Source organism: Mercenaria mercenaria, chromosome 15 (genome assembly GCF_021730395.1).
Source record: "Mercenaria mercenaria strain notata chromosome 15, MADL_Memer_1, whole genome shotgun sequence".
Lineage (NCBI taxonomy): Eukaryota > Metazoa > Mollusca > Bivalvia > Venerida > Veneridae > Mercenaria > Mercenaria mercenaria.
This window is the reverse complement of record NC_069375.1, coordinates 29,562,063-29,575,438: the sequence shown is the minus strand read 5'-3', so window position 1 is coordinate 29,575,438 and position 13,376 is coordinate 29,562,063.

Here is a 13,376-nt window from a genome sequence, read left to right as displayed (position 1 = left end):
AGATATATGTTTGATCTTGAGATTCAATCCGTAAAAGTGGGTAGATGGTATAGAAATGGAACCGTAAATAAGGGCAGACTAACGGTACTCGAATTCAGAATTTAAAAGAATCTGCCCAGATACACGGAGCCTTCGGTATATGGTGGAACTAGACAATAAACGCAAGAGAAGTTAATTACCATTGTCTGACGTAAGAATGACTGTATAGCCTTAATATACGTTAAAGTGGAAGTAATAGACAGTAAGAGTCTTGTATTTGTTCATACACAAACAGCATCAATTAGTATGTTATACTGTCTATATTTACAAAAATATATGTAATTTAAGCAAGCTATTATTAATAAATACAGTAGTGGGTACCTTTCGTAAATTCCAAAAGTTGTTTATGACATTTTTATAAACATCCCCCCCCCCCCCCTCTACCCCCCCGCGCGATGATTCAATTTACCAGGACAAATTAAATTCGGATATTAACATTTAACAGTTTATGTTCGTTATCCAATTAAGAATGATTTGCGTCTTAAAGACACAAATCACAGATTTTTTTTCAGGCGTACCAGCTTGTTTTTCGCTTGATGCACATGTACCCTGGAGTCAGGGACAGGAAGAAGTTTGTTCTCAATCAACAATGATTTTGACATCGATGTCTTATCTTGGAGTTCCATTTTCTAGGACTACTGAGCGGTGGACAATATCGGTTCCGATGCACAGAATCAATCTGCATATAATCGAGTTCTATGTTACTTGTCAGAACGGTTAGTATAATGAAATTATGATTTCACTTATCGTAGCCGTAGAAGAACAATAGAACTTCCTATTTCACCATGTATAACTTCAGCTGAGTGTTGAATAGTCCATGTAAAAGAAATGGAAGCGTTTTCATATAAACACAGCTGCTGAGGACCGTCTTCAATATACAAAGGTAACATATTTAATCAATTATCACAACAGTACTCTCTAAGTGCGATGTTGAGACTGTCAAATGTTTCTTCATATATTGCACTTGTTGTTGTTATAGTTTTTGTCCTTTGAGACAATTGAGTACAATCATTCTAATTATAAAAGATTACCGTTTACCCTGTTATTAGGAGGCAAGAGTGTTTTTACACTTTTCGTAACCTCTCATGAAAACATTAATCTGCTTTGATGCTGCCCGCTTAGTTTGTATGCTTCTAAATGACATTTTACATGTTTCATTATAGTGAAAACGTTATAGATAATAACTTCCATACCATTGTAACAAGAAAACAGGTTATAGATGCCTTGATAGCAGGAGTAGATTTTGTGACCAGGTCCTGGTTGTACAAAAAGGAAAAACAACTTAGTAATTACTTTATTTTGAAATCATGCTATTGCTTAAGTTCTCGTTATTAAATGTTGATTATTTCTATAGCAATGCATTTAAAGCTTTATTATGGTACGGGTAGAAGTAATTGTATTCTGCAGTTATTTCAAACACGTAAATATGATATTTCTAATAAACACGAAATAACGAACTTAGATGTTTTGCTTAAGTATATTTCGTTTTCTTTACAACGTTTTCTGTAAAATCAGAATTTTTGTGTTTCGATATATGAATTGATAATTTATGGTACTGATGCAGATGAAAAAGTGAACATTGAAGACAAGATGCATCCGAAGTAATCTGAAATAACTGACTTACCTATGCAATCACTTGGTATTTTTTCCTGTAATCTTGACCAGGAGTAAATATCAAACTTTTTTTCAACCAGAGTATAATGCAATTAATAACCATATTGCTTTAAAAGTATGAATTGATTTTTTTCAGGTATTGTAAATTCTCTGTTTAAAATTATAAATATGGCACGAGAACGGACATACTGCAATTTCAACAGACCTCCTGATAGCATCAATTCGTCATATGATACACTTATAGTCAGTTTTTATAAAGACATAGATTTGCGACCAGTTCAGCAATTTGAAGGGTTTAAAATAACTTACACCGCCGCATGGGAAACAATGACTCAATTTATTGACTTCATGGAGCCATATAGTAAAGGTAATGTGTCTTTTCTTTACAAAATAATAAAGCTGAAAACTTAAGAGTTTTTATTTATGAATCTAATTACATTGACAAACAGTCTGATAGTACTCTACTACATTCAAACATTGTATTTCACATTTTATAGTTGTTCAAATATGTGTATAACTGTTCATACTTGCGATGTCACAAAATGAAATCAATTGTAAGTTGACAGACAGTCTTATTTCCATATTGATTTTATGTTTGTTAAATGTGTATCAGTATACGTTTAGCTGATAGGCTTATTTCATGCATCCATATTTTTATGCTCAAACTTTCCTAAGTTTGAAAGTCGTCTATTAATACAAAAAGCACTAATGAACATTTATAAATGGAATTGTAACTATAATTGGTCTATATTATGCTCTTTATTCTAGACAAAAACATTGCTTTAAACAAGCCAGCAATTATGAGTGGTTCCCCTGATCAGCAAATGTTCAGGCAATCAGTCGATTTCACTGCCAACAAGGGTACAGATGGGCTTACATTTCCGGATTTACAGTCTGGTTCTTGCTTCCGTACTGCCAATTACCCTAACGATCCATCATGGTGGATCGTTGATTTACAGGCTATCTATAACATACACTACATAGTGATATACAATTCATTGTCAATAGATTATGGTAATCGATATGTTCTTATTTGTATAGCAGTATATTCAACTGTGACAATTGTTTAAATTTTCAGTTTATAAAAGTTTGAATCATGCATACAAAATTTCAAGATATTTGAAAAATACTAACTTCAAGTAGACACTTAGCTGTTATAGAAATATGTGTGACTAACTGCATGGAAGAACACAGTCTGAAAAAAATATTCAATATATAATTTTTTACAAAAGACTTCCTTGAGCTAAAAATGCGTAAACTATTTGGAGAAAATGGAAACAGCTCCGCCTAACCTTTGTTGTAGGTTTGGAAGACAATATACTTAGTATCTTATGTAAACCATGTACTTTATGTGTAAAAAGGCATAAGTTTGATCTTTTTGTGGTGAAATTCGTCAAGAAACAGACACTTGTCTGTTTAATCCTATATATATTTCGAAACAAAGGAAAAATCAAAGAAAACAATTTCAGGCCTGTTAGATTCATGTCTGGAAGTTAACATAGAAAGCTAACTTTTCCTTTGCATTCTATAACATGGATATGATTAGTATAAAAAAGGATGTACTTACAATAGTATCACCTTAGAAACAAATTGTTTCCCTTGTGTAAAGAGGGCTTAGAGCAAGTCTCCTACATATGTTATATGTATTCATCTTTGAAGGTGTCAACTCCCATACAAGCGACGTTGAAGTATTAACAGGAATATCGATGTACAGTATGCGCGTGACTGGTCAGTTTTGCGGATTACTTGGCAGCATTACAACTATCACTCAGACAGGAATAAAGGCCAGATACGTTCGACTTAATCAGGATTCTTATTTGAGAAGGCCGTTGACATTGTGCGAGGTGATGGTATTCGGGGAATTAGGTATGTCAAAGATGCTGCAATTTATCTATTTCGTTAAGAAAGATAGTTTGTTTACTGAAATTAAAAATTGGAACGACTTTCTGGTGAAATGTTGTACGTGAAATCATACCTTTGGAGATTATGCCTATGTTATCAAACAATTTACCAAGTTGATTTTAAATGAAGTTATTTACCTTTTGTGAGAGAGGTAATTTGTTTATCCAGTATTTCAAGCTGTAACAATTCTGATCAACGGATTGTATACTTTTGATTCATTTTTCCTTTAAATACTATTAAACTGAATTGTTTGCTATACTTTTAGAATCAAGACTCCTGCATACATCACTGGAACAAGAATTACCTTATCCAAAACCAAGTAAGACTGTTGACTAAATGACAAATTCAAATTAAAACGAAAGGTTTATTTCTACATTATTATTAATCAGATCAGAGATGCAGCCTCTGTAAGTTTAACGTATAAGTGAATACCGGTACCTAACTTTACACAAAGAATTTACGTTTGTCAGATCAAACATTAAAAGCTTTGCATTTTTAAACATTTATTGAAAATTGGCAAATCAGAAGCTCTTGTATTAAATTATTTAACGATTTTACAAAACAATGTGTAGAAAGTTGTATATGGGTTAACAAAATATCAATTAAAGACAGGTTTGATATAATTTGTCACAGAAGCGCGTTTACATTATTACTTCAAACAAAAACTGAAATAAGATAATAAAATCAAGTAAGTTTAAAAACTTTTGCAGTTAATGGTTAAGATAGCGTTAGAGAAGGTGTGTATCAATAACACATTCATTATTTTTATAAATGCTTTAAATATGGCTACACAGTTTAGCAAAACTCATTGACTTGGTAATATATATTCAATAAGAACGTCACAATCAAGAACAGAAACAACGCAAGTTAAAAATAATGTACATAAACATACAGGTAGAAATAACTACATGATTGCACATTTAACTGTAGAGATAAAAGTTATCGTCAATTTTAATAGAAAGTCTCTGAATTCACAACTTTAGACGTAAATTTTTACTTGATTCGTTGGGTTTAACGTTGCATCGACACAATTCAGGTTATAAGGCGACTTTTCAGCTATCGTGGTAGAAGAAGACAACAGATGCCCCTCTGTAGAGATATTAGATCGTGTATAAATGTCAGTAATGTTTCCTTGTATTCAGAATTGAGATGACCAACAAACTAAAAGGAATATTGTGCTCACTTGATAATTCATTTGTTCATTCATGTGCCTTTTTTCTTTCATATTTTTTTTATTTCACAAACAGTTTATAGATATCTTCTTTATATACATACTAAGTTTTGCAAAGACTTTAAAATGAATGATAAGTACATAACAATTGTTTTCCGCTAAATATTGATGTAATAACATGTTATGATATAGGTCCATGTTTCGGAGAAAAAAGTTCGAACGTTATCAAATCATAGAAGGAAAGCATTCTTTTACATTTAAATTTTACAGCATATAAAACATTTATATTATTTTACAAAACCATTGTCAATATACTCATATATTTGTTGAATTCCCGAAAGGGACTGCATGAAGGGGCAATTCTGGACAGTTCAGCGCCTTTAAACACTCACCATTTTTAAAAATCTGTTACATGTCTTCGTTTTGATGCATTTTGCGCAACATCGTACGTGTGTTTAGGTAAAACATCGTTTCTGACAATTGTTTAAATTTATTTCTTTACAAATGTCATTCTTATATAAAGGGTGGGTTGGGCGAACTCCTTTAAAAAAATTAAAGTACCCAACTCTGTTGGACAAAACAGTTAAACATGTACTGGACAGATAAGTTGTTGGTCAAGATGCTGTTTATTTACTAAAAACTTTGTTGTTTTTTGATGTACTCCTAAACCTTAAATATTATTCATTTTTTCAACGGCTGCATGCAACAGCATTATTGATTCAATCTTTACTATATGTATTTTTATCAGGATACTATCATAGAGTTTATTTCGGAAACTATTATGAGTTTGCAGAAAAGTAGCTTTGAAGATGAAAAGGCAAACTCCTAACTGGATAGTACGGTGCCCCTAAAGTGACATGTTACGCACTTTTTTTCCACTAAGGTAATGTGAGACTTTTTTTATTTCGTTTAAACGAAATCATTTCGTTTAAACGAAATAACTAATTCGTTTAAACGAAATGATTTCGTTTAAACGAAATAAAATTTCGTAAAAACGAAATAATTTCGTTTAAACGAAATAATTATTTCGTTTAAACGAAATCATTTCGTTTAAACGAATTAGTTATTTCGTTTAAACGAAATAGTTATTTCGTTAAAACGAAATGATTTCGTTTAAACGAAATAAAAGAAGTCTCACATTACCTAAGTGGAAAAAAGTGCGTTACATGTCACTTTAGGGGCACCGTAGGATAGCCTCGTCTTTTCCTGCTAGATAGCCTAGAAATATATATTGGCCGTTGCAAGAGAACACCTATATTAGTGACATAATAAAATCTTTGCATGAAAAGTAGTTTGAGATACTAGAAAATCATTGTTTATGCAGAAAATAGAAAAAAAAGTATATTTAATTGCAGTTATTTGAGGAAAATCGAATTCTACCATATATTACAAATAAATATTGTGTTGGCCTGAAATTACACCTACGTATCATGCAAATATAAATGTGTACATACATAGATCATTATAACTCTTGAAATTATGCATATAGTCTTTTTATATATTTAGATTTGAAAGATAAAAGATTGTTCTTTATGGACATGTTGTCACCTAAAGAAAAGTTATTTTGTAACTTGAATTAAAGTTGTTGGACAATGGGGCAAGTGGTCTTCTTGGGAAGACTTATGTTACAAGAAAAAGCAGATGCGGTACAGAAAATGCGATAGCCCTAGGCCAGATTATTTTGGTAGAACGTGCCCGGGAAAGGATAGTTCTTATCGGTCTTGTACACCCGAAGAAGGGGCTGAGGGTAAGATAGCTGTCTCCTTTGCTTGTACTACATTCGTCATCTTGGTATTTTCACTTGTTAATGCTTGAAATTTGACTATTGATAAATCAAAATTAATGAAATAATGCACACTATTTGTTATTTCATCTGAATAGAAGACGTTCAACTAAAAAAAGAATATATATATATAAATTACTTCTTTCGGTACCTTTTAATAATAGCGTCTACGTCGACATCATTCTTTTGAACCAACGCTGTTTCATAATTAACTTATTTTTTTGTTCAAACTATGCTTTTACCTGCTTATATTCGAAAAATAAGATTTATTTCCTGAGAGGCATGCATGAGAATTTCGAAAAAGTTTTCGTCGCAAATTTTATGCCTCATCACTAAATCTAATAGATTTATGCATTCTGATTCGAAAACGTTGAACTTTACGAGCAAACCTAGGTTACAGTTTGTGGAATCTTGGTGTTCATATAGTTCATATAGGACTAAGAAAAAGTTGGTTGTTCAGCTGATACAACGTTTCTGTAAGCAGATTACTAAATATTCGTCATTACTAAGGTTAAATGGCAAAACTGGTTGATAGAATAGGAATATATATCGCCTCTTTTATCGCAAAGACAATGTAAGATAAGAATATTTTTTTAGAAGCACAGAGAACAGCAGTCTGCCAGAGCATTAACACGTAACAAAGCTTACCACAAAAAGAACCTTTGCCACAAAAAAGAACTGTAATGAAGAGATGTAGAAAAGCCAATTATAAGCACATTTCAGTCATATGAAAATCAATGCGGATTAGATGTGGGGTTATTTGACTTAGGAAAATAAAAACAGGATGTATATGTATTATCAATAGAGAAAGCAACGTTCCGAAAAAGCACTTACCATAGACACCCACCATATATTTACATCAGTTTAAGCATGGAAACGCCCCCGCGCTTAGAAAACTTACGTTAACACGCATGCATATAGAGAAAACAAGACAAACAGACAAGTAAAATTAAACAAACAAACACGTTGCACTGTGGCAAAAACATGGAGCTATTTGGTGGATACCCTTTCTCGCTCAAAGTAATATGGAGAGGTTGGGCTGAAATCTTGAGTCAGGGATTAAAGAGACTAACATAGCTTACATACATACCAATCTGCGTAACATATGAATAGAAAAAAAACTGAATAATATAAAAGCGCCAATTTGGAACGACCAAAAACTTTATCAAATAGGAAAGCGTACTGTCTTCCAACTACTCAATAATAAGACATGCATTATGCTCTACGAGTTTCGCTTTGCATCCACTTTGATGAATTTCTAAAACATTTTTAAATAATATTTATTAAAGTAAGCATTTAATTTTATTTCCTTACTTCGGAAACTACGTGCCATAGTAAACGGGATGTGTATGACCTTTTAAAATGTTTCTGTTATATTTCTTGAAAAGTTCGGACGATCTTTGGTGAACATTTGTGAAGGCTTCCCGTAGTTGATATCGGTGACTCTAATGTCCATGTACTAATTTTTGTAACCTAACGTTTTATATGATTACAACCCGGTACCTTCAAGCAATCTGTTGCAAACAATTAAATTAATATTCGAAACATTTAAATCAATATTCAGTGTTGTTGAATTGTCTGGTCCTTTAGGATCATGAAGTCCATTCAACTGATGTGTTATAGAGTTCCGATTAAGCTATTTGGGCTTGAGTGGTGTTGTACATTTAATTACATCTTACGCAATAAAACCGAATCTGTTAGTATTCTATATTGTTGCATTATGTCTTGCAAAAGGCCCTTTTAACAGATTGTATGATATATAGACATCGTATAACGTTGCTTGAGGGTTATTACCGCCCAGGCAGCGGGCAGGAAAATGACAATTGAAATTTTCTCTTTTATGATATATTTTTTGTATTACCGTAACATCAATGTACTGATACATATACGGGTATAAGCCCGACCAGAAATCTCTTGCAGAACATCTAAACATTTTTTGTTCAAATTAGGAAGCAAAGTCAAATGTAAGCTTCAACAATGCAAAAAAAAAAAGGGACAACAAAAAAACTTACAGTCTAACCTGCCTTAACGGTCGGCTTGATTCGGCGGTCACCTGACGTTGACGTTAACGGCCATTTTGAGACGCCCCCGACGAAATTCCCTCTATTTTATACCTTGATTCGGCGGTCATCTGCTGTCCGCGGCCAGCGGCCACTTAAATTGCCTCCAAAAGCCTAAAAGAGACCTGCATAAGACGGTCAGTGGTCAGACCCTCGGCTGTGTTTAGAACTGGATTTAACAGGTAGCTAAATTGCAAGCCGTGCCAATAGCAGCAGACGAGATATTAACTACCGCTGACAGACACGTGACGCCGAAGTTAAATTGAGCGACCGGTAGACAATACATGGCGATCGAAGTTGTACATTTGATGTGAAATGATGATATCTGATTAAAAGAAGTGGGTGTGTTAATTCAAATTATTTGAGATGTTGTAATGTTTGATCATAAAATCTAATCGCCAATCAAACACAATAGAAAATAAAAACAATTTACACTTGTTTTTCGCAGTTGAATCCGTAGTTATTGTTAAGAAATTTATTGATTGTTATTGATATTTGAAAACAACATGAGCTTCTCAATTTAAACCGATAACAAAACAAAATTGTTACGGTCAAATGGCCAGTAATTATCGGAAATTAACATGTTACCTCGGGTCAATTTTGTTGTTCGCAGTTTGATCTCGGTTAAAGATAATACTCGATCTTTACTTAGAATCATAATATTTGAGATTTTTTTATATTTCTTTCATCAAAATACTATTAAATTTATATGAAATTGATTTTGTTTGAAAGAAATATAAACCACTCGATCTTTTACGGAACGTAACGACAGTCTTATAATTTAGCATGGATAACAAGCGCGGGGAGTAGTTTCCCTTTACCAAAATGGCGAAATCGAAACAAAAGTTGTTTTGAAGTTGGAAAATCAATTTTTTGTTGTAAAATACACGCCCGAGTTGTTTATTACTAAGAAGACCATTCATATTGTGAAAGCACATCAATGTATCCTGGTAAATTGATAAGAGTAAAAAGAAAAAGAAATTTGCTGAAGTCCTGATTGAAAATATATACATGTACATATACTGGCTGCCCCTCCGATCAGCGGTCATCTGGCTTAAGCAGCCAGTTTGGCTGCATCCCTTGGCTGGCTGCCTAATGCAGGTTAGACTGTAATCATAATCTATTCGGTCTTGATCTATGCGTTTAAGAATGATTAAGTGCTGATTCAAATACATCAAATCTAACATTTGCTACAATTACAAAATAATGTGTTTACATTGAAGTTAAACACCTGGCGTAGATGCAGCGTCCTTAGATATCATGAACGAATGTTTACACATAACTTTATCACCATATTTGTTTTAGATAAAACCATTCTTGTTTATCCATCACATGGAAAGGTGTCTGAGTTGCATACTATAACTACTGGATATGACAAGACTGCTGATTTGTCTGAAAAAGGATACATTCCTTGGCTACAGATAGATCTACGGACTATTCACCGCATTGCCCAAGTCGAAATATCATATGAAGGTATCATATTAATAATTATTAGTTTATTGATTTTCAAAAAAAACATATACTGTTTGCTTTCAAAAATTTACCTTAGTACTAGTTTTACTTTTGTATAGGTCAAAACGGTACCGCCTTAACGCACAAAGCATTGCAAATAATATATAATCAAATACGAATACCAGTAGATACTTTCTTTATGAGTACTTCTCTTTAATGTTATTATATCATAATAATCATCATCATACAAGAATCTTTAATTCATTCTATGTGTATTGAATACAATATGTGACTTTTATTGCTTATTCTCAGTCTTCTCTGATCTGCTGGGAAATATTGCCATACACGAAGAATATTTTGTAATCTCAGCTGGGAACACACTATGCGATCTCAAAGTACAGAACCAACTCAGATTATGCGGAGGCCAAAATAAATATAAATTTATTCGAATGAATGGCAAAAGAGCGAGATACGTTAAACTTAAATTAATTGGGGTTATCATAGAGGAGTTAACAATGCATATTCAGAAAGGTAGGGTTTTAAAGCATTTGTCGTGCAAGTACTCAAATAGTCATACATTTCTTATTATGCTTATAATCTTGCATTAGATAGGAATGAAATATCTGTTTAATTTATATAAATCCTGTTTAGGACGAATTCGTGTTTAGCAAAATATAAATACACTATTCGGCAAGAGACTTTGTAGACAAACTTAAATGTCTTATTTGTTGCCATTGCTGATGTTGTATATCTAGACATGCAACAGGTATATGTTATCGGTACATGCAAATTTGAATGTCAAAATGTATCTTGATTGTTTCAGAAGGCAGTCTTAAAATGATAAATGTTTATGTACTGTCTGTGCAAATAAAGATGATCGAGCTATTTAACATTAAAAGCAAAAAATCCTTTATAGTAGTTCTTATCATTTACAGATTGTATTATCATGAAGTTAGTGGGAAATATTCGCTGTTGTCTCAGAATGGCTGCAAGAACTTCGGAAACGTGTATAACAAATATTGTTTAAACATAATAAGGCTGTCATTGATTGGGTCTTTGTCATATCGACGATACCGATATATCGGAAGACAGATATCGACGATACATCGATATATCGATTATTAAGTTAGACTAACAACCTATTTGTTCATGTACATGCTATATACCTTCTTGTTAATGTTATTTTTAGTTTAATTGTCTGCTTTTCATGTTTTTTATTTGTATTTATGTATTTCCCCATACAGGTAGTGCCAACTAGTTGGAAAAGACTGCTACGGTATAAGTTTAGACATGACCTTTATTGACAACTTCCGTTACTAAGGGCGCATTTTTGCAGGCAGTAAAGTTGTTTTAGAGGGTCTGAGTGTTTATCTATATAGTTTTTTTCTCTGTGTAAAATATCGATTTTTTAAAATGGGAATCGATAATCGATCAACCAAAAAATATCGTTGATACATCGATATCGTTTCTATCGATGACAGCCCTAGTTATTATTACAATGCATATCTATAAACGTGCTTGAACATAACATTTTTGTTATTGATTTAATTTTTTCTTTTATTCTAGTATACAACGAGTCCGGTTGGAACAGTAACAGTAGTTGTAATGTTATTAAAGCAGGTAAACTTATTGAAATATTTGATCTACTAAAGTAATGATGACTTTAATTCCTGTATCACATTCAAGATCTTGAACAAGAAATGGCCTTTTGATTACACTTGTACGCGAAAAGATTTTGAAGACATATCCACTATGCTACTTTCTTAAGTATAGAAATGTAATAAGATAATTATACTTTTTGCAATTATTTGTGTGCATGATCTTTTATAAGTTGATGGAGGAATGAGTATTTGGTCAGAATGGGGCAACTGTTCAACAAATTGTGGGCACGGACTAAGTACAAGGACACGTGCATGTACCAATCCCAAACCGGTAGGAAGCGGAATGCCGTGTTTCGGAGAAAAAATTCAACATCGTCATTGCACTGGGAATGGGAGTTGCCTTAGTGAGTCTTTGTTCTAATACCACTGAACTGATATCTAAATATTTAAACTGCAGTGTAATTTCATTTATCTAAACATATTTAGACATTCAAATGATCATTTGTACACTATGTAAAGTGCATGATAATCTAAATGTGTATCAAAATAAATCAAATATTGTTTTAATAACATGCAAAAATATACAGAATGTTTTGTAATTATTTCGAAGTGTACTTTTACGGAATTGATTTCTAATGCAAACAACACTCCTCTTTGCTTATCTTCAGTGCGCATAAATGTAGTCGAGTAATTATCTGTACAAATATAATAACTAACACCAAAAATCCTTTAACGTCTTTCCAGTGTGCTCGAATACATTTGGCAAGTGCTATAGCATAATATCGAGGCTGGCAAACTGGCATCAAGCAAGAGTTGAATGCCGGAGAAGGAGTATGAAACTTGTGTCTGTTTTATCACTTCAAGAAATGAATTTTATTAAGAGCATTTTACGGGAGAGAAGATATTTAGAAGGAAATCCTACAGACTTTCACGACTCCGATTTTTATGTTCACATAGGTACATAATATTATGTTTGTTACTATTGACCTAGCATACGTAAATATGACTATCAAACAAAAATCTAATCGTTTTTGTGAGAGCTTGTTTGTAATGTGATTGTTGTAAGGGCGTCGCCATTTCGCGGAAATTGACTACACGCACATCGCGGCACATTCATATTGTCTGTGTTCAAACAGAATTTGTTATAACAGCCATAAATATTTGCCACAAGATTGTATTGTATATTTCTCGATAGATTTGCACAGTATTGGATACAAGTAATTTAATCATTCTCATTATTTCGATATTATATTTCGTTGTGCACCCAAACAATAATTGTTCGATGGTGTTTTCAGACGGCCGTATATATATGGAAAACGTAAATGTTTTATTGTAATTTACTAAATCTGTCTTAGGGTAGTTTTCTATGTTCGGATCAAATTCTTTTCATCAATGTAAAATTTAATTTAACCCTGACTTTCTAAAATTTCAGAATATACTTAGAAAATTCGCTAAATAAAAAGGTTGGGCGTGTGTTTGACGTTTGAAAGTTGGGTCTCACACAAACCTCTAACTGGCAAAAAATAAGCAATATTCTCTTGAATATGATGAAAGAAGATGTATAGATCAATGTGCTTGTTTCTCGGATATTTACCCATGATAGAAAACATCTACAAAAGTCATGCTTACTCTAAATGATTTGGAATTATTTAAGGTTCAAGATGTGTGAATGTCATATTTCATCTTTAGAAAGATAGCTTTGTTGCTGTTTTATTAGATATTCTCACGGTTTGCTATAAGTTCATAAAATTATT